Genomic DNA, 27920 nt, shown 5'->3' on the forward strand with positions numbered 1-27920 from the left:
ACAAACCATGTCACCATTCAACCAGCATGAAAACAGCCCAGCAGTGAGGAGAGGTCAGTGCTCCTAGGACCAGCTCTCAAAGGAGGTGGAAGCCTGAAAATAAATGCTGCAGCAGCCCTTTGCTCAGATGGGCTATTCTGGAAGCTCTCAGTGTGTGGATTGGGAGCTTTTGGCAGAATCAATCTGTTCCCAGTTGTGACCTTTCATAATCACCTTGTGCGGAAGGGAGAATAATGGATCCCTAAAATGTGTTCTCATACAAATCCTCAGGACCTGTGAATATGTTATCTTAATGTGGCAAAGGGATTTTTCAGATGTGACTAAGTTAGGGATATGGATTATCCAGGTTGGTCCTATGTAATCACAAGAGTCCATTTAAGAAGGAGGCAGGAGTGTCAGAGAAAGAGATGTGACAATAGAAACAGAGGTCAGAGTGATGCAGCCATGAGCCAAGGAATGCAAGCAACCAAAGCTGAAAAAGGCAAGGGATGAATTCTTCCCTAAATCCTCCAGAAGGAATGCAGCACTGTCAACACCTTGATTTTACCTCCGTATCTTATTTTCACAGGGCTATTCTAACAAAATGCCACTATGCTTGCAGGAATTTTTTACAGCAGCAATAGAAAATGAATGCATCCCCCAAATAGACTACTGCATATAAGTCCTTCTCTCTGACTGTGCTCTTAGGTGTTCCTGTATGCAGGCATATCTTGTTTTATTGAAACTTTGTTTTATTGTACTTTGCAGGTATTGCTTCCCCCCCGCCCCCAAATTGAACGTTTGTGGCAATGCTGTGTTGAGCAAGTCTATTGGTGCCATTTTTTTGAGACAGGGTCTTGCCATGTTGCCCAGGCTGGTCTTGAACTCCAGGACTCAAGTAATTCTGGTGCCATTTTTCCACCGGGATGTCACTTTGTGTCTCTGTATCACAGTTTGGAAATTCTCCTAGTAATTCACTTATTATTATATCTGTTATGATGATATGTGATCGTGGATCTTTGTAATTGTTTTGGGGCACCGTGAACCATGCCCATATAAGATGGCAAACTTAACCAATAAATGTGTGTGTTCTGACTGCTTTACCAACCATTTTTTCCTCTGTCTCTGTTTCTCTATGTCTCCTTGGGCCTCCCAATTTCCTGAGATACAACAATATTGAAATTAGGCCAATTAGTAACCCTACAATGGCCTCTAAGAGTTCTAGTGAAAGAGTCACATGTCTCTCATTTTAAATCAAAAGTTAGAAATGATTAATCTTAGTGAAGAAGGCATGTCAAAAGCCAAGATACAATAAAAGCTAGGCCTCTTGCATGTAACAGTTAGGTAAGTTGTGAATGCAAAGGAAAATTCTTGAAGAAAATTAGAAGTGCTACTCCAGTGAACACATCAATGAGAAGAAAGCAAAACAGCCTTATTGCTGATATGGAGAAAGTTGTAGTTGTCTGGATAGAAGATCAAACCAGTCCCAACATTCTTCTAAGCCAAAGTCTAATCCAGAGTGAAGCCCCAACTTTTCAATTCTATGAAGGCTGACAGAGGTGCAGAAGCTGTAGAAGGAAAGTTGGAAGCCAGCAGAAGTTGGTTCATGAGGTTTAGGAAAGAAGCCATCTTAACATAAAAGTGCAAGATGAGGCAGCAAATGCTGACATAGAAGCTGCAGCAAGTTATCCAGAATGTCTGACTAAGATCACTGATGAAGGTGGGTACATAAAACAGATTTCCAATGTAGATAAAACAGCCTTCTATTTAAAGAAGATGTAATCTAAGACTTTCATAGCTGGAGAGGAGAAGTCAATGCCTGCTTCAAAGCTTCCCAGGATGGGCTGACTCATTTGTTAGGGACTAATGCAGCTGGTGACCATAAGTCAATGCTCATTTACCATTCTGAAAATCCTAGAGTCCTTAAGAATTAAGCTAAATCTACTTTGCCTGTGCTCTATAAATGGAACAACAAAGCCTGAACGAAAGCACACCCACCTTGGCCTCCCAAAGTGCTGGGATTATAGGCATGAGCCACCATGCCCGGCCAATATATATATATATATATATATATTTTTTTTTTTAAGAGACAGAGTCTCTATCACCCAGGCTGGTGTGCAGTGGTGTGATCATAGCTCATTTCAGTCTTGAACTCCCTGGTTAAAGTGATCCTTCTACTTCAGCCTCCAGAGTAGCTGGGACTACAGGTGTGTGCCACCATGTTTGCATAATTTTTTTTTTTTCATTTTTTTGTAGAGACAGAGTCTTGCGTTGCTCAGTCTGGTCTTGAATTTTTTGCCTCAAGTGATCCTCCCACCGTGGCCTCCCAAAGTGCTGGGATTATGGGCATGAGCCACTGTGCTTGGCCTGGTTTGATGAGTTTTGAGAGATATGTACAATCAGGCAAGCACCATCATATTAAGTTTCCCTGTGCCCCTTGGCAATCAATCTGCCCCTAATCCTGGCCCAGGCAACAACTCATCTGCCTCCTGTCATTCTATCTTCCTTTCAATAGTCTGAAAACACCCAACTTCTGATATGAAATCACTTTCTGCTGGAAACAGTGGTTTCTGTTTCTCTGATTGAACTGTGCCTGGTACAGGGGGACTTCACTATGGGAAGCCAATTCCTGCACATCACCCACTATTCATAAAAAAACAGTTACAGGGAAGTGCAGTTACCGGGAAGTGGTTAGACACCCAGAGTGTGTCCTCTGTTTCTGTGGACCAAGGGGCTTAGACTCCTGAAGTTTCAAAACATCTTTCCGGAATCAAAGGCTGCCATGAGATCAGAGGTGCCATCTTTGTCAGGGTGGGTACAGGCTGTGTGGCATGACTGAACTCCAGGGGCAGGGCCTTTGGTTCAAGATGACTTTGTCGATGTTTCATGACCCCCACAGTCCATGGTTGGCTGTGGTAGAAGTCAGAAGTCACAAAGTAGAGGTCACATCAGCATGGAGTATGGCAGTGGTTTTCAAAGTTTCCTTTTTAATAATGAGACACTTAGGTTAAAAAAAAAAATATGTGAAATGCCAACAGAGAAAGCAGACAAAGGTAAAGCTGCTGTGGTTGAATTTAGGGAATAAGTGGCTTTCAGAGTTTGCCCTGCTGTGTGGAAGTGAGACAGACCTGGTACACATGCTGGGGAGCCTTTCCTTAGTTGGAGAACCTGGGCAAGTCACATTACCTCACCGAGTCTCAGTTTCCTCTTTTATAATTGGGCGTAATTGTATCTGCTCTTTTTGGAAAATCATAAGTTTTAGACATTACACATATAAAGCTCTTAGCATGACCCTTAAACGTAATGGGAGCTTAAAAAATGCTAGCTCTTATTTATTTATCATGTATTATTATTAGTTACTTTTATCTATTAGTAATAATTTTATTTATTATTTATTATTCAATTTTATTATTTATTATTATATGTCATGAGCAGTACAAGGTTAGAGATAGCAGGTCCATGCATGTTTGTGTCTTTCCACAGTGTCAGATCTTTACTGATGCTATTTCAATTGCAAAAACCATGAGCTACATGGAGTTCCCAAGGAGGCAATTCTCCTTAGCACTCTTTGTTCACTCAGCAGTCACAGCCGTGGTCACACAGGTTCAAGCCATGCCACAAATCAGCCAATATTTCAAACCATACTTAATAGTACACTTAATCAATATGTAAGTGTTATAGATTAAACATTACACCATAAACATTTAACATCAAGAGAAAAAGAAATAGGAGAAAGAGTTAATGAACCAGTCTAGGGAGAGCAAAGAAGACAAAAGTAGTCTTGGTTTGGGCCGGTTGGTCTTGCAGGAAAGTCTTTGATGTGGAAGGGAAATGCCAAGTTCTTACCATGAGTGACAGCAGGACAGTTGTCAGTTAAGATGGCTGATTCTAGCTGCTAAAGGCCAGCTCCTTGATGTCACGGAGTCCTCTGGGGAGAACTGATGGTGGAAGCGTGTACTTGTTTGTGTCTTTACATGGTGGAATGCAGTCTTTATTTTTTATTTTTTTGTCAGGCAAAATATCTTATCCTTGTTGGCAAGGTGCCCTACAAAATGTAAAACGGAGTCTTTTCCTAAGACGGAGTTAGTTGCATGAAGAGTGCTCCATACAATGTGATAGGTCAGTTTAGCCTCTAAGCCATCAGGAATTAGCCAAGTTTGGTAAGCAAGGACAACAGACTCTCAGAGAGTCTGTCAGATTGTTATGCCCCCAACAATGCTGCATAACAAACAACCTCATGACAGTGACTTAGAGCAGCAATCGTTTATGTTCCGTGGATCTGCAGTCAGCTGATGCTGACTGAGCTCTGCTTCTGGTGCCTCTCATCCTTTTCTTGCCACTAGAAGGTTGACTTTTCTGGATTCAATGGGCTAGTCTGGGCATGTTCTTCTCATGGCAATGGCAGAGGCAGAAGAGGGCAAGCACAGTCACTCAAGAGAGCATTTGATCATGTCATGCCCACTAACCTTCCATTTGTCAAAAGAAGTCACATGCCTGAACCCGAAGTTGAGGATCAGGGAAATATACTCCTGTTTTTCAGTGAGAGGAACTTCAAAGTCATATGGCAAAGAGTATGGATAAAGGGTGGGGTGAAGAACTGGGCCATTGATGTGCTCTCTTTCAGGGAGCATCTGGATTTAAGATGCCAACAGAAGAAAGAAGCATCTCATGGGGAAATGCTGAGAAGGAGCATATAAGGATGTCAGAGGGGACCAGAACATGGCAGAGTCCGGGAAGTAGAGGGAATGGGAGATTCCAATAGTGTCCAGTGCTTCAGAGGAGACCCATGAAATAGGGTAAGAGAAAAACACTTGGTCAAAGAGAACATTGTTAATGATCTTGAGAGACTCTCTAAACAATCAGGCTCAGTTAATCTTTTAGTAGCAAGGCTGTGCTGGCTGATCATCTCTAGTCCAGAAGTGAACGGGTGTTTGTCTTGTTTTCTTCATCAAAAGGGGAGAAAGAAAACTTTGGTGAATCATAATGCTGGCTCTTTATGAAATATTTTGATGTGCATTTTAAATGCACATATGTACCTGATTTTCTGTGCAAATTACCCTTGGTGTAAGAAGAGAAAGTTGCTAAGTAAGCAATTAGAAAGGAGAAGAGTAATATTTACTTCAAGTTTGATGATTTGCTAGCGCATGCACGTATCTAGAGGTAAACTGTGTTCTGAAATCCAAATTCAATAAGCGGAAAATATTAAAACACAATTGTTGATTAACTCAGTGAGCAAGTCCAGCGCACACATCATGCCAAAAAGATATTACCCAGCACAAGGTGCACAAGGTTGCAATCACAGAGCAAAGTGTGCACAGGTCGTGAGGATTTGGTAATCAGATTGAGCTAATCAAGGAAAAATTCTGTGACTCCACACACACAGAGTATCTTAAATTAGAACTGTAGTTGGCAATTGCATAGATACCTTTCTTTGCAGTCCCCAATGTGGGAAAAACTTTTTTCTATTTTAATCCAGTACCGAGAGTATCTGATTTGGAAAACACATCTGCTTACAGTCTTTTGATTTTTTGATAAAAGTTAAATCTTGGTTTTGACTAAATAGAAAAAAACCTTGGTGAGACCTTAATGGGTTTTGGGACCCTGTTTTCTAATGTCTTCTTGACCATTTTCTTGAAAACTCCTTCAGTTGCCATAAAATTTGCTTTTCCATATCTTGAATGACCTATACAGGTTTGATCAGCCAGAGTGGATAAAAATCACTCACCATAATACAAACACATGGAAGAAAAAGAGACACAGGAAAGTAAACAACATGCATGACAGAACACGCACAACTTACAGTGCTCACCGCTTGAGAGAGTGCTCAGTAGGGGGTGTAAATCGCCACTGACCAAGTGTGTCCATACGATCTGTCACTCACTCATGGTTCAGAGCAATGGGCATCATTCTGATGGTGAGAGGACATACTGGATGTTGTAGCGGACAGGACTTTATATAATATGCACACACATTATACACATATAATTTATATATTTATAAAATATATGTTCACATATCTATGAATGCATTTAAAATACCTTTTGAATACACTACATATTGTGTATTTTTCCAAACAGAAATTATTTCAAAGACAAATAGAATTTTAACAAACCACCTGAGTAGATGTAGATGGCTTTTTTTCCCCCATTGGGAGACTGCAGTTTTGCCTTTTCAACTGTGTTTTGTCACTAATTTGAAATTCTTCACTGCTGTGCTGTCAGTTGAGAGGAAAGTTTGCAGATAAGCTCATAGAAACACCCAGACAAGAAGCATTTTAAGTAGGGCAAGTGAGCTGGGTTGTAACAAATCTGGAACAAAATAATTAAGGACAGAGAGCCTCATTTTATGTTTGTGAGATGACTTTGGGGGGGAGGGGTGGGATTTAAAGGTACAGAGCATTGGTAAGGACTCTGATTTAAATTGGTCCATATAGGAAGTACCACGGGTGACAGTAAACATGAAGATGTCTGTCCCTTCAAAAAAAAAAAAAAATCTTTTCTGGTCAGGCATGGTGGCTCACACCTGTAATCCCGGCACTTTGGGAGGCCGAGGCGGGTGGATCACGAGGTCAGGAGTTCAAGACCAGCATGTTCAAGATGGTGAAATCCCGTCTTTACTAAAAATACAAAAATTAACCAGGTGTGGTGTTGGGCGCCTGTAATCCCAGCTACTCAGGAAGCTGAGGCAGAAGAATCACTTGAACCCTGGAGGCGGAGGCTTCAGTGAGCCGTTGCACTCCAGCCTGGGTGACAGAGCAAGACTCTACCTCAAAACCAAACCAAAACAAACCAAAAACTTTTCTTTTTTATTTTTCTTCACCTATTTGTTAAAGTGAATCATGTCGGAAAGCTGTGGAGACTCTATAAAATGAAAGCAATTAGTGAATATGCCGCAAAACTCATTTATATTCTTTCCTCCCAATTCATTTATTATTTGACGTATGTTTTTGGATAGAGTTCAAATGCATAGGAGTATATTGTGGTGGGCTAATGGATGGAGAGTGCCGAAGGAGGGAGGGGGAACCGTCGGGTCAGCAAGCATCCCATTCCCAAAGCCTGTAGATCCCTGGCTCTGCCTCCATTGTCCAAAGTAGTTTATGCCTCTGGCTTATCTAAATACACGTTCTAAAATCCTCACACTCACTCTCTTCTACAAAAGAGCACTTACAGACACGAGGCAGTAGCCTGGCCCAGTGTAGCCATGCGCATCAGGGTTACCTTCTTTTGCTCTTGGCCCTTGTACCTGTCCCTGTAGAGTGTCAGCCCACATGCAAGGAGCTCGTGCTGGCGGCATTGAACTTTGACAGCATCCTCTGCAGGTAATCTGCTTTTATGCCTTTGTTTTCTTCTGGCTTTAGAGTAAACCATTACTTGGTTTTATTGTTTTTGTTTTTGAGACAGGGTCTTGTTCTGTCATTTAGGCTGGAGTGCGGTACATGAACATGGCTCACTGCAGCCTCAACCTCCTGGGGTCAGGTGATCCTCCTGCCTCAGCCTCCCAAGTAGCTGGGACCACAGGCACATGCCACCATATTGGGCTAATTTTTAAATTTCTTGTAGAGACAAGATTTCATCACATTGCCCAGGATAGTCTCAAACTCCTGGGCTCAAGCGATTCTCTTGCTTCAGCCTTCCAAAGTGCTGGTATTACAGGTGTGAGCCACCGCATCCAGCAGTAAACTATTACTTTGAGGATTCTAACTGCATCTTAGAGAAATTAAGAAGAAAGGGTTTCGTTGCTCCTATGTCAGGAGAGCACGGAGGAATTCAGGGCGAGGGAGGGGAGGGCTTGGCCTTCCAGGTTCTTGGCTTAGAGGAGGTGAGACTGGGGCCGATGGAGGAGCAGGGTAACTCTTCTCTAGATCTCTTTCCTGCAGATGGTTTGCGTGTAAAAATAAGGCAGATTGTGAGGTTTCTGTATTGGGGCAGAGTCCTTCAGTCCGTTGAGATGAGCTGCATTTACTTTAGAGAGAATCACATTTGCAGCATTACCCGTTAAAGCTCTTCATTAATTTTCTGTTCGTCTATGCCACTTTTCCTATGTGCTGACAAGATGCACTGTTGATATTTTAAAAAGTTAAAAGGCTGGCAGAGTGGCTCATGCCTGTAATCCCAGCATTTTTTGAGGTGAGGCAGGAGGATCACTTGTGGCCAGGAGTTCAAGACAAGTCTGGGCAACATAGCCAGACCCTGTCTCTAAAAAAAAAAAAAAAAAAAAAAAATTAGCCACGCATGGTGGGCATGGTGGGCATGGTGACACACACCTGTAGTTCCAGCTACTTGAGAGGCTGAGGCAGGAGGATGGCATGAGCCTAGGAATTAGCGGTTATAGTAAGTTGTGATTGCATCACTGCACTCCAGCCTGGGCAACAGAGCAAGACCCTGTCTCTAAAAAAATTAAAAAATGAAAAAGCTTAAAAACACAATTTTCATACAAATATAGAGTAAGTGTATGTAAAAGATTTAACTAATTAATGAGGGTACCAGAAGAATGACAAAGGGGATATAAAGGCAGATATAAGAAGCTGATATCTATATTGTTATTTATATCTATCTATATCCATATCTATAGCTACACGTACATACATACATATGTAGTGAGGAGGAAAGATTGCTGGGATAGGATCACACAAAGTTAATACAAAATAGTTAATAAAAAACTGCTTCCTATCCTCCTGGGCAATAAAGCTGTAAGTTTTGGGGTTATGGTCTCTACCAGTTAGAAATCACTTGCTATTTATCAATCTACAAGGTAACATCTAACTTTACCCAGTCTGGGGCTTTATCAATTGTAAATGAGGAGTCAAAGTGAAGTTACATGCCCTGGAGCAGGATTGGCAGTTGAGAGCTGGAGCCCCAGCCTGCTCTGTGGAGCCCAGGAACACAGCACACCTATTCATCTGTGCATCACCTGTGGCCGCTTTTATGCTAGTGTGGCAGAGGTGAGTAGTAGCAACAGGGACCATATGTCCCGCACAGCCAAAAATATTTACTATCTGGCCCTTTACAGAAAAAATTTGCTGGTCCCTGCTCTAGAGGCGCAAGTCAGATACCCAGTAGGTAGCCTGCAAGGAGTCCTCTAGGATAATCCCAAAGGCCTGAAGATCCTTTTGCCTTGTTTTCATGTTTGGTATAATTTTTTCAACAATATTATGCACATGTACAAAGATGTGTGTTTAATCTTAAAAAACAGTTAAACCCTCAATGAGTGAATATTCAAACTAGAGAGAATCTCACAGCTCTGGCTAATTCTTATTGCTTTTCAACAATTACCTTGCTCCAGGAAATACGCCTTGACCTCAAGCTGCACCCCACCCGGGCTGGGGGGTCCCAGCGTTTGTGTCTTTATTTGCACTCTCTCTTTCTTCATATTCATGTGTCCTGCAGGAATGGCTATGTAACTTGTGGGGCTGCAGTGCACAATGAAACTGCAGAGCCCTTGTTCAAAAATTATTAAGAATTTTAGGACAATGACGTAGAGAATTAAAGCAAGCACTGTGTGAGACTGCCCAGGTCACGTACTCGTAGCCCTGCCCTGGCCCCACTCATTGGACTTTGATCTCTCTGTGGTATTCACCTTTGCCTCTCCACTGTACAATAATAACATAGTAGGCACTGAACAAACATGTTTTGTGGAATGTTATTAATTATTCAACAGGTGTTGTAAAAAGTGACCCCTTTGATGACTGCATTTTTGAAATTCTATTAATTTTTGAGAATTTAGTGCAAAAAATATTTGTATGCACATATTTAAATGCAAGAACAGATTATGATGTGTATTCAATATATTATCTGCATACATTCACTTTTCACTTTTTTTCATTTTTTTCTTTCTGTTTTTCAGACTCAATAATTCCAACTATCCTATCTTCCAGTTCACTGATTCTTTTACTCGCTTGAATCTACTGCTGAACTCCTCTCCTGGCTATTGTTCTACTGGGTGAAGCAGGATCTTCATCCTCTGACAATGCTGTGTCAATGTCTCTTCTGTTCTCTTGAGTCATTCTGTGTCTGGAGTTGGTTCCTTCCAATGGGTTCGTGGTCTTGCTGACTTCAAGAATGAAGCCGCGGACCTTCGCTGTGAGTGTTACAGCTCTTTAAGGTGTGCCACCTTCAAGAGTGAGCAGCAGCAAGATTTATTGTGAAGAGTGAAAGAACAAAGCTTCCACGGTGTGGAGGGGGACCCGAGTGGGTTGCTGCTGCTGGCTGGGGTGGCCGGCTTTAATTCCTTTGTCCCTGCCCATGTCCTGCTGATTGGTCCATTTTACAGAGTGCTGATTGGTCCACTTTACAGAGTGCTGATTGGTCCATTGTACAAACCTCTAGCTAGCCACAGAGCGCTGAGTGGTGCGTTTTTACAGAGCACTGATTGGTGCATTTTACAAACCTCTAGCTAGCCACAGAGCACTGATTGGTGCGTTTTTACAGTGCACTGACTGGTGTATTTTACAAACCTCTTGTAAGACAGAAAAGTTTTTCAAGTCCCCAGGTGACCCAGGAGTCCAGCTGGCTTCACCTCAACTTCTTCTAGGCTCGTCTACTGGTCATGACCACTTTTCTGGGTCCTTCTGCCTGGTCTTGCTAAATGTGCTGTCCTGCACATTACAGGCTGCCTCACGATTTCTCCCTTGCATCTGCCAGGAGCTACCCCTCCTCCTGGTACAGACGCTTCAGGCTGCCCAAGTGGATGATATTCTGTGGAGAGGCGGAATAAGAGACCCCACTTCCTCATGTTAAATTTGTTAGGGATGTACGGAAACTGAGAACCTCATGTCTCAGTCTTTCACAGTGCTTGGTAGAACAGCATTTGTAATATTCACTTTTCTTTGATTTTCCCCCCTTCACCCACACACTCATACGCCCACATAAAATTTGGACACAGATTAAGGTTTGGAGATACACTTTTTATAACATGGCACTTGGCTTTTCTACCAACTCGAGGTTGTCTCACTGTTCCTTTCTTATAAGTCCTTTCCTGTAAGAATTGTTAGGCCCTTATGGAATAGACTTTTCTGTAAGGCCACACCTGACTGGTTTATCAGACAGGATCTTACAGTCCTCCCCCGGCATGGGACATGCTGAACTATACCTCCCCGTGTCGCTCCATCCTCTTCAGCTCCGTGAATATCTGAGGACATACTTTGTTTTCTCTTAATGTCACTTGAACTCTATTCAGACCATCTGGGAGAACCAATGACTCATTTAGTGCAGTGGAGAGCTTGTTTATATTGTAATTAAGCAGACTTACTTAAAATGTTTTATGTACTCAGGGTTTCATATATTTGTCATGTTTGCTCAGAGTCCATATTTAGGAACGTAGTATAGCTGTGTAGGCATATTTGTCGTGTCTTGACGGGTCAGATTGGTCAAAATAAGAGGGAATAGCACATCATGTTTAGGCAGAGATTTGGTTCCAGGCCATCACCCACACAGTTGTAGAAAAAGAAAAAAGCCCACAAATAAGTACGAATAGGTTGTGAGTTTTAATCCATGATGATTAATTCACAGGTTTTACATTTGAAAAGCAGAAAAATGTTTTAAATCAAAAAATAAACTTTAAATAAAACTTCTGACAAGTTTTTCAAAAGACTTTTGAAAAGAAAGTTAACAATTCTATCTTAAAGCCAACACTGCTAACAGTAGTTGTATAGCATTTACTATGTGCCAGGCACTGTTTTAAGCACATTAAAAATATAACTTCATTGAACCCACAGAACAGCCTTAGAATGTAGGTCCTTTTCATTATTATGGTTCTCTAGTTCACATCTGGATAGGGTTCATCTGCTCTTTTGCAAATATGCACTACTGTTTAGAGAAATGGGTCATCACATACATAAGCCTATTGATTTTCATTAAAATATGTGTATAATTTTAAGATGTGTCTGATGAGCATCATGATTTTATCCATTAGCAATTAGTACAATATTTCCCTAATCACAATTGTCTACCTAATGGTTTATTTATATAATAGTTCTCATGAGTCTTTTAGCAGAGTTCAAACATTTTAACAAATAATTTTATATTTGTTTTAGAGAACAGCTAACATAAGGATACGTGATCACTTTGTCAGATTAACTAACCTAATGAAGATAGTTGATATCAATTAAATAAGCAATTGGAAAGAAGAACAAAATCAACATAGCAACTCAATGAGTTGACCTCTGAAAGACTGTTCATGTACATTGGCTGGTACAAAGATACTAGCCAGCCTGTACATCTATATATTATTCATGCAGATCATTCTTTATATATAGTTAATGGCATGCATGTGGCCTGGATTTTCTGGTTGGCTAACTATTCTGTCCCCATAAATATACTCCTGACTGTCAAACCAAATGTCCTGATATTTGTTTCAAAAGCTGTGGCCACTATATGATATAACAAGTACCCGTAAACACTATTGGGATATCAGTGTGACTAAGCGAAACTAGAATTTTTTTCCCCAGTAATCAGTAAGGTGTACCAAGTTTTTAAGAACACAAAACATGAATCAAAATCTCCTTTGAAGTCTAATTCACAATGTGAAAATGTTTAGGGTCAGATTTTCAAAATGTGACCCTACGGTGCACTGGAAGATATTCCCTGGTGAGGGTAAATGAGCAACAATGATAAAATGTGTACATGTAACGGCCTTCACTGAATTTCAGGCAGTGGGTATGGGGCTGCTTTCATTTTTAAAAGATAATTTGGCTTTTTTTTTTTTTCAGATCCACTTCTTTATTATATTTTTGGAGAACAAGAATCTTTGTCTGGAAATTCCACAAGTATGCCTTCTGCAAGATTAAAAGTGCCACAAAGAACAAAAATGAGCCCAGAACCAGATGCATGCTAGAAGACATCAGACATGTTAAATTTCATCTCCATTGACCTGGTAAGCCTGCTAGTATAAATATACTTTTACCTCTTTACATATTATCAGCAGTAGAAAGTACATGGCAGGTTTAGGAGAGCCAGGTAGAATATGGGTTTGAGTTCTGACTCCACCAGCTCAGCACCCTTGTGACCTGCATGTTAGTTAATGAGTGTTTAGAACGTGAACGTTTACATTTTATGCTTAGGACAAGTAGCTGAGGGGAGGAGGGGTCAGAACTACGGGAGCAACTCCCCTTTAGCACTTGCCATTAGAGCAGGGCCTTTGTAATAATTGGAAGTTAATAGGCCGATGTGGCTGTGGTGAAGCCCTGGTGCAATCCATGCTATTGGGGATGGGGAGACTGGGACCCACGTGGGAAATGGAAACATAACAACAAACGTGGAGCACTTCCAGTGTTCCACCTTACATACACTCATCTGTGGCAGCAGACTATTAAGGTAGATACTATCTTCATCATCTTTATTTTACACATCTAGAAATCGAATCACTGCTAGGTAAAGTAATTTGCCTGAGATGATGCAGCCATGGTGACAGAGCTGGGATTTGAACAGATCCTGGCTTCAGCCTCCGTTTAATAAACTTCACACCAAATATTTCTCCCAGATCAGGAAGCCACAGCATGCTGCTTTTTTGGGCTTCCTCTGCAACAGGCTCTGGGGTACAGGTCCTGCTCTCTTATGAGTCCCAGACTGCTTTCTTATGGATGAAATGCGAATGCTGATGTCTGCTTTAAATTGTTAGTGGGACGAATGTCTGCAAAGAGTTGCTGCTCAGTGAAGGAGAAAAAACAAACAAACAAACAAACAAAAAAGCTTTCGAGCTACTTTGAGATACTTTAAGAGATATTAAAAAAAGTTAATAGTCTGAATAAATTCAGTAGCAAAACCCAGAAGTTTCCAAACCTAGAATTTCTTTGCTTAAACTTCATCTTTCTTGCCTTTATTCTCCTCAGTATAAATTGTCTTAAGTTTTTTTTCTGATTCTGGAGCACGCCAAGTCTCACTAATGCAGGCCTCCACAACAACGATTTCAGTACTGACCAAGTGGTTAAGTTAAAAGCCAGTGCCCTTATACAAAGGCTGGGATGTAACAAAAGCCCATCCAGAGTTTTGCCTAGGCCTTTCCTGGGCCTTAAAGCATGACAAAATAATGAAGGAATCCTTAACAGGACCCAGTTAGGGTTAAACAAGTTTTATTGTGGATCTGAAGAAACTCCCCAGGCCTCCACAAAAGTTTATTGGGGGTCTGAAAGAACTCCCTAAACCTCTGTGATTTAGCAGGAGACAAGATAAGGACAATTACTCCAGCACCTGGGCCTATTCAGATTAAGTAAATTTACTGAGGCTCCAGAGGAAGGTCTTTAGGACTCAGACCTTAGTGGTAGCTTAAAAGAAGTTAATCACTTATGTCTTGAGATGAATGCACACTTACATGTAGACCTGTAGCTTAGAAGGTATATAAGCTCTGGAAAACTTGGTAATTTTGAGTTGGTCTGGTGATCATTTCCAGGCCTTCTCCCTGTTACAGGTTGCAGAAATAAAAACTCTCTTCCTCCCTAGTTTATCTGCATTTCATTATTGGGCCATGAGAAATAGCAGCCCGGCCCTCAGTTTGGTCTGGGAACAATTCCTAAAGTAAAATATTTTCATTGTAAAAAAAATCAGATAATCAGAAAAATATAAAGAAGTGGAAATTCCCTGTAATTCTACTGCTGAGAGAAAAAGGCTGTGAAAATTTCACTGTATATCCTTAGACTTTTCCCCATGCATTTATACATTTATAGGCGCACACACACACACACACACACGTAAAACTGGGAGAAAGTGGACAAATTGCCTTTTTTACTTAATATAATGTGGGCATTTTCCCATGCCAATGAATATAGTTCTACGTCTTCTCATAAAAAATTAAATTTTTAATTTCTGTGAGTACATAGTAGGTGTATATGTTTATGGGGTACATGAGATACTTTGATACAGGCATGCAATGTGTAATAATCACATCAAGGTACGTGGGGTATCCATTACTTCAAGCATTTATCCTTTGTGTTACAAAAAAAATCAATTTTACTCTTAGTTGTTTTAAAATGTACAATTAAATAATGATTGACTATGGTCAGCCTGTTGTGCTATGAAATACTAGATCTTATTTATTCTTTCTATTTTTTTGTATCCATCAGCCATCCTCACTTCCCCTTCCTCCAACTCCCCCACTACCCTTTTCAGCCTCTGGAAACCATCATTATACTATCTCCATGAGTTCAAATGTTTCCATTTTTAGCTCCCACACATATGTGAGAACATGGAAAGTTTGTCTTTCTGTGTGTGGCTTAGTTTGCTTAACATAATGACCTCTCGTCCCATCCATGTTGCTGAAAATGACAGGATCTCCTCCTTTTTATGGCGGAGTAGTACTCCACGTGTACATGTAAAAAATTTTCTTTATCCATTTATCTGTTGATGGATAGTTAGGTTGCTTCCAAATCTTGGCTATTGTGAATAGCGCTGTAATAAATATGGGAGTGCAGACATCTCTTCAACATACCGATTGCCTTTGTTATGGGTATACACCTAGCAGGGGCACTGCCGGATCACATGATAGCTCTACTTTTAGTTTTCTTGAGGAAACTTCAAACTGTTCACCATTGTGGTTGTACTAATTTACATTCCCATTAACAGTGTACAAGGGTTCCCTTTTCTCCACATCCTTACCAGCATTTGTCATTGCCTGTCTTTTGGATAAAAGGCATTTTAACTAGGATGAAATGATATCTCATTGTAGTTTTGATTTGCATTTCTCTGATGATCAATAATGTTGAGCACTTTTTCATATACCTGTCTGCCCTTTGCATATCTTTTTATTTTGAGAAATGTCTATTCAGATCTTTTGTCCATTTTTAAATTGGATTATTAGATTTTTTCATATAGAGTTGCTAGAGCTCCTTATATATTCTGGTTATTAATCCCTTATCAGATGGATAGTTTGCAAATATTTTCTCCTATTCTGTGGGTTGTCTCTTCACTTTGTTGATTGTTTCCTTTCCTGTGCAGAAGCTTTTTAATTTGATGTAATCCCATGTGACCATTTTTGCTTTGGTTGCCTATGCTTGTGGGGTATTGCTTAAGAAGTCTTTGCCCAGTCCAATGTCCTGGAGGGTTTCTCCAATATTTTCTTTTAGCAGTTTCACAGTTTGAGGTCTCAGGTTTAAGTCTTCAGTCAAGTTTGATTTGATTTTTTTATATAGCATGAGATAGGGATCTAGTTTCATTCTTCTGCATATGTATATCCAGTTTTCCCAGCACCATTTATAAAAGAGACTGTCCCCTCCCCAAAGCATGTTGTTGGCACCTTTGTTGATAATGAGTTCATTGCAGATATATGCATTTGTTTCTGGGTTCTCTATTCTGTTCCACTGGTCTATGTGTCTGCTTTTATGCCAGTGCTATGCTATTTTGGTTACCGTATCTCTGTTGTATATTTTAAAGTCAGGAAATGTGATTCCTCCAGTTTTGTTCTTTTTGCTTAGGATAGATAGCTTTGGCTATTCTGAGTCTTTTGTGTTTTCATATAAATTTTGGAATTGTTTTTTCTATTTTTGTGAAGAATGTCATTGGTATTTTGATAGAGTGCATTAAATCTGTAGATTGCTTTGAGTATTATGGATATTTAAAAAATATTGATTATTCCAATCCATGAATATAAAATATCTTTCCCTTTTTTTGTGTCCTCTTCAATTTCTTACATCAGTGTTTTATAGTTTTCACTGTAAAGATCCTTCACTTCTTTGGTTAATTCCTAGGTATTTAATTTTATTTGTGGTTATTATGAGTAGAATTACTCTTTAAATTTCTTTTTCCCCATTGTTCATTGCTGTCATATAGAAATGCTGCTGATTTTTGTATGTTGCCTTTGTATCCTGCAGCTTTAATTTGTTTAAGTTCTAACAGTTTTTTAGTGGAGTCTTTAGGTTTTTCCAAATGTAAGATCATATCATCTGCAAATAAGGATAATTTGTCTTCTTCCTTTTCAATTTGGATACCCTTTATTTCTTTTTCTTGTATCATTACTCTAGCAGGATTTTGAGTACGATATTGAATAGCAGTGGTGACAGTGGGCATCCTTGTCATGTTCCAGATCTTAGAGAAAAGGATTTCAGTTTTTTCCCATTAAATAATATGATACTAGCTGTTGGTTTCTCATATATGGTTTTTATTATGTTGAGGTATGTTACTTCTACACCCAGTTTTTTAAAATCATAAAGTGATGTTGAATTTTATCAAATGCTTTTTCAACATCAGTTGAAAGGATTATATGGTTTTTGTCCTTCATTCTGTGGACATAATGCATCACATCGATTGATTTACATATATTGAATCCTTCTTGCATCCCTGGGATGAATTCTACTTGATTATCATAAGTGATCATTTTAAGGTGTTGTGGAATTTGATTTGCTAGTATTTTGTTGAAGATTTTTGCATCAAAGTTCATCAGGGATATAGGCCTGTAGTTGTCTTTTTTTGATATGTGTTTGGTTTTGGTATCAGGGCAATACTGGCCTCTTAGAATGAATTTTGAAAGCATTAACTCTTCTTTAAATGTTTGGTAGAATTCAGCAGTGAAACCACTGAGGTCAGGGCTTTTCTTTACTGGGAGATTTTTTATTATGGCTTCGATCTTGTTACTTGTTATTGGTCTATTCAGGTTTTGGATTTTTTTTATGGTTCAGGCTTGGTAGGTTGTATGTGTCTAGGGATTTATCTACTTCTTCTAGCTTTTCCAATTTATTGGCATATAGTTGCTCACAGTAGCCTCTAATGATCCTTTGAATTTCTGTGGTATCAGTTGTAATGTCTCATTTTTCATCTCTGAATCTATTTATTTATTCTCTTTTTTTCTCAGACCGGCTAACGGTTTGCCAATTTTGTTTATCTTTTCAAAATACCAACTTTTTGTTTCACTGATCTTTTTTGTTGTTTTCTTCATTTCAATTTCATTTATTTCCACTCTGATATTTACTATTTCTTTTCTTCTACTAATTTTGAGTTTGGTTTGCTCTTGCTTTTCTAGTTCTTTAAGATGCCTTGTTAGGTTGTTTATTTGAGGTTTTTCTACTTTTTTGATGTAGGCACTTATAGCTATGAAATTCCCTCTTAGTGCAGCTTTCATTGCATCCCATATGTTTTGGCATGTAGTGTGTCCATTATCATTTGTTTCAAGAAATTTTTCAGTTTTTTTTTTCTTCATTTTGACCCACTGGTCATTCAGAAGCATATTGGTTAATTCCCACGTGTGGGTATGGTTTCCAAAATTCCTCATTATTGATTTTTAGTTATATTCCATTGTGGTCAGAGAAGACACTTACTATTATTTCTTGGAATGTTTTGAGACTTGTTTTGTGGCTCGACATATGGTCTGTCTTTGAGAATGATCCCTGTGTTGAGAAGATTGTGTATTCTGTAGCCATTGGAGGGAACATTCTGTAAATGTCCATTTAGTCTATTGGACAGATTAAGTCCAATGTTTCATAGTTGATTTTCTTTTTGAATCATCTGTCCAATGCTGCAAGTCTCCAGCTATTATTGTATTGGGGTCTCTCTCTCTCTTTAGCTCTAATAATATTTGTTTTATATATCTGTGTGCTCCAAGGTGCATATATAGTTACAATTGTTATATCATCTTACTGAATCGATCCTTCATCATTATATAGAGACCATGTCTCTTTTTATAGTTTTGTTTTGAAGTCTATTTTGTCTGATATAAGTATAGCTACTCCTGCTTTTGTTGGTTCTCATTGGTATGGAACATCTTTTTCCGTCCCTTTATTTTCAGTCTCTGTGTGTCTTTATAGGCGAAGTGTGTTTTTTTGTAGGCAACAGATTATTGCATCTCTTTTTAAAAATACATTCAGCCAGTCTATATCTTTTGATTGGAGAGTTTAGTTTATTTACATTTTATGTTATTATTGACAGGTAAGGACTTACTTCTGCCATTTTGTTATTTGTTTTCTTGTTTTGTGGTCTTTTCTTGCTTTTTTTTTTTTCTTCCTCTCTTCCTTTTAGTGAAGGTGATTTTCTGAGGTGGTGTGTTTTAATTTTCTGCTTTTTATTTTTAAGGTACTTGTTGTATGTCTTTTGATTTGAGGTTATCATGAGGGCTGCAAATAATATCTTATACCCGTTATTTTAAACTGATGACAAGTTAACACTGATTGCATAAACAAAGAAGCAAGCAAAGAGAGGACTAATAAAATCTCTATACTTTAACTCCATCTCCCTACTCTTTAACTTTTGTTGTTTCTATTTATATCTTAGCGTATTGTGTTATCTGTGTTTTAAAAAGTTGTAGTTATTTGTGATCAGTTGATCTTTTAGTCTTCTACTCAGGATATGAGTAGTTTCCACATCATACACATCATAATTACAGTGTTATAATATTCTTTTTTTCTGTGTATTTTGAGTTTTTGTTTTGTTTTGTTTTAATATGGAGTCTCCCTCTGTCACTCAGGCAGGAGTACAGTGGCACCATCTCAGCTCACTGCAACCTCTACCTCCCTGGTTCAAGCAATTCTTCTGCCTCAGCCTTCCAAGTAGCTGGGATTACAGGCTGATTTTTGTATTTTTAGTAGAGATGGAGTTTCTCCACATTGCTCAGGCTGGTGTTGAACTCCTGACCTCAGGTGATCTGCCCGCCTCGGCCTGATCCCAAGTGCTGGGATTACAGGGGTGAGCCACCATGCCTGGCCTGTACTTTGAGTTTCATAACTTCAGATGATTTCTTATTGCTCATTAACATCTTTTCGGATTATTATTCTTTCATATTGAAGAACTCTCTTTAGTATATCTTGACGGACAAGTCTGGTGTTGATAAAATCCCCCAGCTTTTGTTTGTCTGCGAAAGTCTTTATTTTGCTTTCATATTTGAAGCATATTTTATATAGATATACTATTCTAGGGCAAAAGTTTTTTTCTTTTAGCGCTTCAAATATGTCATACCCTCTCACCTGGCCTGTAAGATTTCCACTGAAAAGTCTGCTGCCAGATGTATTGGAGCTCCTTTGTACATTATTTATTTCTCTTCTCTTGCTGCTTTTAGGGTCCTTTCTTTACGCTTGACCTTTGGGAATTTGATTATTAAATGCCTTGAGGTTATCTTTTTTTGGGTTAAATGTGCTTGGTGTTCTCTAACCTTCTTGTACTTGAATATTGATATATTTCTCTAGGCTTGGGAAATTCTCTGTCATTATCCCTTTGAATATCCTTTCTACACCTATTTCTTTCTCTACCTCCTCGTTAAGGCCAGTGACTCTCAGATTTGCCCTTTTGAGGCTATTTTCTAGGTCTTGTAGACATGCTGCATTCTTTTAAATTCATTTTTTTCTTTTGTCTTTAACTATATTTTCAAATAGCTTGTCTTCAGGCTCATTAGTTTTTTCTTCTGCTTGATCAATTCTGGTATTAAGAGATTCTGATGAATTCTTTAGTATGTCAATTGCATTTTTTGACTCCAGAATTTCTGCTTCATCCTTTTTAATTATTTCAATCTTTTTGTTAAATTTATCTGATATGATTCTGAGTTCCTTCTCTACTATCTTGGAAATTTCATTGAGTTTACTCAACACAGCTATTTTGAATTTTCTATCTGAAAAGTCTTTGTCTTTCTGGGATTAGCCCCTTGTGTCTTATTTAGTTCATTTGGTGAGGTGATGTTTTCCTGGATGGTTTTGATGCTTATGAATGTTCTTCAGTGTCTGGGCATTAAAGAGTTAGGTATTTATTGCAGTCCTGAGCAGGTATTTATTACAGATTCCCAAGTGTAAAGCTGGGAAAACTTTACAGGTATTCAAAGGGACTTGGGTGTTGTGATCTACATTTTTGGTCACTGCAGCCATATCTACATTTAGGGGGAACTTCAAGCCCAGTAATGCTGTGGCTCCCGCAGACTTGTAGAGGTAGTGACTTGGCGGTCTTGGATACGATCCAGAAGTTTTATCTGGATTGCCAGGGAGACACTCTTGCTCTCTTCTCTTACTTACTTCCAAATAAGTAGACTCTCTTTCTTTGGGCTGAGCTGCCTGGAGCTGGAGGGGTGGTACAAGCTCCCCTGTGGCCACCACCACTGGGACTGTGCTGGGTCTGACCTGAAGCCAGCGGAGCACTGGATCTCACCCAAGGCTCACTGTAACCATCACCTGGCTACTGCTTATGTTTACTCAATGCCCTAGGGCTCTACAATCAGGTAGTGGTGAAGCCAGCCTGGCTTGTGTCTTTCTCTTCAGGGTGCTGAGCTTCCCCTGACTCCAGGTGGGTCTAGAGATACTGTCTGGGAGTCAGAGTCTGGAGTTGGAAACCTTAGGAATCTACCTGCTGCTCTATTCTACTGCAGCTGAGCTGGCACCCGGGCCACAGGATAAAGACCTTCCCACTCTTCCGTACCCTTTCTACAAGCAGAAGAGTCTCTCCTCATGGTCACCATTACCAAAGGCCCATGGAGAGCACTGCCAGGCCACCAGTGATGTTCATGAAAGGACCAAGGGCTCTTTAGTGAATGCTTATAGTCCTGGCATTCACCCTTCAGGGTGGTGGGTTCCCCTCTGGCCTAGGGCTGGTTCAGAAGTGCTAACCAAGACCCAAGGCCTGGAATCAGGGTCCCCAAAAGCCCACTTGATGCTCTACCTCACTGTGGCTGAGCTGGTACCTAAGCTGCAAGACAAAGTCCCCTTGACTCTTCCCTTTGCTTTTCTTAAGCAGAAGGAGTCTGTCTCCACAGCCACCACATATATGCATATGCTGAGTCACATGTGAGCCCCAACACATCCCAGAGTCTCACCAAGGGCTCATGGTATGTACTACCTGTCTGCTGCTATTGATTATTCAGTACCCAAGGACTCTTTAGTCAGCAGGTCATGGGTCTTGCCAGGACTAGGTCCTTCCTTTCCTGACAGTAGGTTCCCCTTCTGGCCCAGAGTGGGTCTAAAAATGTTGTCCAGGAGGTAGGGCCTAGAATGAGGACGTTATGACTCTACCTAGTGCCCTATTCTACTGTGGCTGAGCTGGTATCCAAGTTGCAGGACAAAACCCCTCTCCTCTCCCCAAGTGGAATGAAAGAGTCATTTTCAGAGTTGCAAGCTATTCTGCCTGGGGTTGGTGGGAGAATTGGAACAAGCACTCCTTTGGCCACCCCGACTGGTGTCTCCCTAGGTCATGTGCTCCCCGAGTCCACGGGCTTTGAGCCCAGCACAGCACTCAGACTTGTCTAGGAGTTGCAGTCCTTGTGGCCTAGACTGCCCTTCAAGTTTTTTTTAGACCCGTAGAGCGCTTTAGTCCATGGTGGCGAGGCTTACCAGAATTCAGGTTCTGACTACTAGGATGGATGATTCCCCTCTTGCTACGGCTTTTCTAAATGTTTCCTCCATGGGTGATGCCTGAGTTCTGCCCAGTATTGCTTTCCACTGTGACAGGGCAGCACTGAGCTCCAGTGCAAAGTCCCGCAATCACTGTATTCTCCCTCCCCTAGTTGCACAAATTCTCTTTCCATGCCATGTGGTCACTAACAGCAGATGGGGGAGGGGTGGCTTTGGCAAGTAAAGCCAAACTGCCCTCTTTCCTGCTGCTTTCTGTGATATGAAGTTAAAACCAAGCAGTATGATTGCTTATCTGATATTTGGTTCTTATGAATGTGCAATTTTGTGTAGGTAGTTAAAATTGGTATTCCTGTGAGAAAGACGATAGGTGGAGGCTTCTATTCAGCTATGTTGCTTTGTCTCTTCCTATGCCTTCATTTTTAATTATTCCACAGTGCTTTATTGTGTATGTCTCATAATTTCTTAGAAGTTCCACTATTGAATAGCACTTCCATTGTTTGATTTAAAGCTATTATAAACAAGCCTGAGACGATTAAAGGTAAATCTATGCACGCCTGCTTGATTATTTTCTTAGGATAAATTACTAGAAATGAAATTCTTTGATCAAAAAGTATTCTTGTTTTTAGGGATTTTAATATATTAATGGATTTTGTCAATTCTTTCCCCCACCCCAATGGTATTGCTCTTTCACTCTCATCACCCAGTAAAAGACTGCTCGTTTCCCCAAATATGTAGCAATGTTGGAATCCGTGACACTGAATATTCACTCAAATTTTCACCAATGTGTTAAGTAAAATTTAAAAAAAATAAAGAAAAATTATAAATTTGTATTTTATTGTTTTTATTTGCATTTCCTTGTTTACTATTAAAGTTGTGCATTTCTCAGTTGTGTTTACTAGTCATTTGTATGTTTTCCTTTGGGAAGTGACTATTTATGCCCATTTTCCATTTTCTTTCTAAAATTAATTAATTTAAAATTTTATTTTATTATAGTTTCAGTGGGTACATGTAGATGTTTGTTATATGGATGTATTATGTAACAGCAGAGTTGGGCTTCTAGTATACCCATTATGCAAATAGTGACCATTGTACCCAATAGGAAATTTTTTGACCCTTACCCTCCTCTCAGCCTCCCTCACTTTTGGAGTCCCCATTATCTACTGTTTCCATTTTTATGTTCATGTGTACCCATTGTTTAGCTCCCATTTGAGAGCATGTTGAATTTTACTTTCTGTTTCTGAGTTATTTCATGTAGGATAATGCCCTCCAGCTCCATGTTGCTGTAAAAAACATGATTTTTTTATGGCTGCATAGTATTCTATGTTGTATATACCACATTTTCTTTATCCAATCACTTATTGATGGACACTTAGGTTGAGTCAATTACTTTGCTATTGTGACTAGTGCTTTGACAAACATATGAGTGCAATTGTGTTTTCTTTGTATAATAATTTATTTTCCTTTGGGTAGATACCCAGTACTGGGATTGCTGGGTTGAATGGTAGTCGTATTTTTTTTTTTTTTTTTTTTTTTTGAGACGGAGTCTTGCTCTGTCACCCAGGCTGGAGTGCAGTGGCTTAATCTCAGCTCACTGGAAGCTCCACCTCCTGGGTTCATGCTATTCTCCTGCCTCAGCCTCCCAAGTAGCTGGGACTACAGACACGTGCTACCATGCCTGGCTAATTTTTTGTATTTTTAGTAGAGATGGGATTTCACTGTGTTAGCCGGAATGGTCTCGATCTCCTGACCTCGTGATCCGCCTGCCTTGGCCTCCCAAAGTGCTGGGATTACAAGAGCGAGCCACTGTGTCTGACCAGTTCTATTTTTAGTTCTTTGAGAAATGTCCATTCTGTTTTCCGTAGAGATTGAACTAATTTACATTCCTACTAACAGCTTATAAGTATAGTCTTTTCTCTGCATTCACAGCAACATTTGTTGTTTTTTGATTTCATAATAGTGGCCATTCTGACTGGTGTAAGATGATATCTCATTCTGGTTTGAATTTGCATTTTTCTGATGAGTGATGAACATTTTTTCATGTTTGTTGGCCACTTGTATGTCTTCTTTTGAGAAATGTCTATTCATGTCCTTTGCCCACTTTTTAATGGGGTTGTTTTTTTCTTGTGTTGTTTGTGTTCCTTATAGATTCTAGATCTTAGTCATTTGTCAGAGGCATAATTTGCAAATATTTTCTTCCATTCTGTAGGTTGCCTGTTTACTCTGTTGATTTTTTTTTTTTTTTGCTATGTAGAAACTTTCAAGTTTAATTAAGTCCCATTTATCTATTTTTGTTTTTCTTGCATTTTTGCTTTTGAAGCCTTATTCATAAATTTTTCATTTTCTTTTTGGTTATAAGTGCTTTTTATATGTTAAAAATATGAACTTTCTGTCATAAATGCTAAAACTATTTTTTCTATTTGTTATTTGTCTTTGATTTTATGTATGATTTTTCTAATTGTACAAATGTTTAGAATTTAATGTTTTTAAACGTGTCAGTTTTTCCCTTAGATTCTGCATTTGATCTTAAGCTTATGAAGTTCTTTTCCACATTAAGAATATAAAAGCATTTACCTGTATTAATTTTACATTCAATGTTTAAATCTACCTTAAATTTATTTTGGTATAAGATTGATTTAGCCAGTCCTAACTTTTCTTCCATATTAGGCCATATTTTCTGATGCTTCAGAAATATTTAGGATTTTTAGTGGGAATAAAAAAAAAAAAACACAAGATGTTGTGCTTTTCAGGTAAATATGAAATATGAGCATCCATAGCTTATAAATCATGTTTTCCTGGTAGCATTGCTGAATTCCTGAACTGTCCATCCTGTTATTGTTAGCTTTGTCACCAAGGCTATGTTTCACTGTGGTCTGGAAACACTTTTCCCTTTGACCAAAGTCTTGAGATTGGCCTTGGGGACATCATGCTTCATATAACAATTAAATGGAAAAGTCCTTGGCACTGATGACACAACGAAGAGAGCAGAAAATCTTTCTTCTGAGTCCCATAGAAATGAAGCAAACCAACCACACTGAACACATGTTGAAAACCTTCTAGGGAGGGGAGCCAACAAGAGTATAGAGAGCGATGAAGGCTGTCTATGTGCTATACTCCTGCACACACCTCATTAACTGTCACAGCTGCACGTTGGGTGGATCTCAGCTTTCTACATAGCCTGTATCAAGTTCAGGACGTCTGGAAATGTCACGCTTGGAAGGAGATCACACAAGCCCCTGCCTGATGCAATGGAGTGGTAACTTGTCAAGAAAATTCTCTCTTGTATCTAGCTGACTTATGCTCGTTGAAATTTGTTGAGTCCCCTTCAAATTTTGTTGGGTCTCTTGGAAACAGCTGGTAATGCGGCCCGCAAGATACTAGGCATTGCCCTCTAAGCTTCTCTTCTTTCACAAGTGAAGCCTCTTTTTATTTGGACAAAGTGACCTCATGATCTGAAGCAATTATCAAATTAACATGAGAGGGACAAACAGGATGTGGCATCAGATTTTCCAGACGTCCAGACAAAATCTTTTCTTTCTTTTCGAATCAGAGGATAATTAGAAACATAGAATGTGCCATATTTTTCCTTCTCTCTGTTTAAAATAGGATCTTGTGGATTAATTAAATTTATTATATATTCTGTTTGCAAAAGAATGTATATTTATCTCCACTTGGTATTCATTTATTAATTCCATTGATATTTATTAAACACACATTATGTAAAAGGACTGAAACTGGTGTTTGAGTTTCTGCCAAGTACTGTGCTAGGTGCTTTTATAGATTATTTCCTCCTTTAATCTGTGTGAAAGAGATATTACACACACATAACATCTGAAGAAGCCAAGGCCCAGAGAGGTTAAGTGACTTACTCAAGGACTTTCAGCAGGCAAGTTTAGACCTGGGATTCAACTGTCTCTATCTTAGAGTGCATGGGCCATTTTTTTCTTGCTACTCTAGGGGTGATTCTTTTTGTTTTAAATTATCTTTTTACTTCTCTCGAAATTAACTGCCTTATTGTGAGAGAACATTGCTTATATGACATCTATTCTTTGAATTTGTGGAGGACTTCTTTGTTACCTTGTACATGGTATGTTTCTGTAAATATTCCATTTACTTGAAGAGATTGCATGTTTTCTGCTAGTGCAGAGTTATATATCCTTTAGATCAGGCATGTTAATTTGGTTTTTTAAATTTTCTGTGTCTTTAATAACCTTTGGTCTGCTGTATCTATCAGAGAGCGTTAAGATCACCTACCATGATTATATATTTGCCAAATTCTTATTGACATTCTATTAGTTTTGCTATATATATATATGTATATATAAAACTATGAATTTGTATGCAACTAATAGCATAGCCTAATGTGTGTGTATGTGTGTGTACATGTATATATATGTATATATGTACATGTATAACTAATAGCATAGCCTAATTTGTGTGTGTGTGAATATATGTATGCACACATATATAAATGGAAAATACAAAAACTATGAATTTATATGCAACTAATAGCATAGTCTAATGCGTGTGCGTGTGTGTGTATGTGTGTATGTATGTATGTATATGAATGTGTATGTGTGTATATACACACATATACACACATAATACACACACATTAGGCTATGCTATTAGTTGCGTACAAATTCATAGTTTTTATATTTTCCTGGTAAATTGTTCTAGTCACTATTATGTAAGCTTCCTCTTTATCCCTCTCAATGCTTTTTCTCTTAACTTCTATTTATCTTATCCAAATATTGTTATATTAGCTTTATTTTGGCTAGATATTTTCTTGGAAAAAATATATATTCCCTCACCTAATTTTATGCTTTTCCATGTGATGTTTCAGGTATGCTTTTGGTAGCCAGCTCATATTTTTATTTTAAATGCTTTCAGATAAATGCTGTCTTTTAGTAGCAAGTTTAATTGCAAGCACTGCTAAGGCTGGTCTTATTTTTTGATACCTGTTTTTGTGCTCGTTCACATTCTTTTACTGTGTTCCTTTTTGCTCTTTCTCTGCCTTCAGATGGACTCATAAACTTTTCTATATTCCCTTTTCACTCCTCTGCTGGTTGGCAAGCTAAAAGATTACACTTCTTTTAGTGGTTACTCTTAACATTTTAACATACATATTTAACAAAATAGTTTTCTAACAATATGGCAAGTTATATAAAATTTCTATCCTTCTGCCAGAAGTGACATGAACCTCCTTGTGCTGGAAGAACTCAGTGACTGTCATTCTGTCTTGCCATTTTGTGGAGGATTCTGTTTTTTTTTTTTCTTTTGTATCATCTCCCTACTCGCCATCCATGGCTGCAGATCTACCCCTGTCTGCTCCCTGGCTGTCCATCGTTTTTCTCTCATTTTGCGCTCACCCTTCTTGCTCACTCCTTTGCCAGGGCTCTGGCTCTGCTTGTCAGTTTGCATTTTTCTTCTGTTTTTAGTCCACAGACATGTTTGTCTTGTGTTAGAATCGGGCTGTGACTTCTTTTTACTTTAAAAAAAAGTCTATCATTGTTATGTGTTTGGAGGAGCAGAAATGTGTCAGATCAGAGCTCGCAGTAAGAGAGCTGTTCTGCCTGGAATTCTTGAGAATGATTTTTACAGTGTTCTCACTAGTTTGTAGGGGTCTCAAGAGAAGCCTCGTGATTGAAAAGTGCAGGTCTTTTGTTGTTGTTTGTTGATCTTATATTTGAATGACTCCCATTCTACA

The 27920-nt window shown here is 39.1% G+C and overlaps 1 protein-coding gene across 1 annotated transcript in view; it reads left to right on the forward strand.

Moving 5' to 3' along the window:
• The window catches only part of RMI1 (RecQ mediated genome instability 1), a 640651-nt gene that overhangs the window by 532853 nt on the left and 79878 nt on the right, over nt 1-27920 (forward strand). The window contains exon 11 of the mRNA XM_065530754.1: nt 12686-12849. The gene's annotated coding sequence lies outside the window, so the exon portion shown is untranslated. The remainder of the gene's footprint in view (nt 1-12685; nt 12850-27920) is intronic.

Source organism: Macaca fascicularis, chromosome 15 (assembly GCF_037993035.2).
Source record: "Macaca fascicularis isolate 582-1 chromosome 15, T2T-MFA8v1.1".
Lineage (NCBI taxonomy): Eukaryota > Metazoa > Chordata > Mammalia > Primates > Cercopithecidae > Macaca > Macaca fascicularis.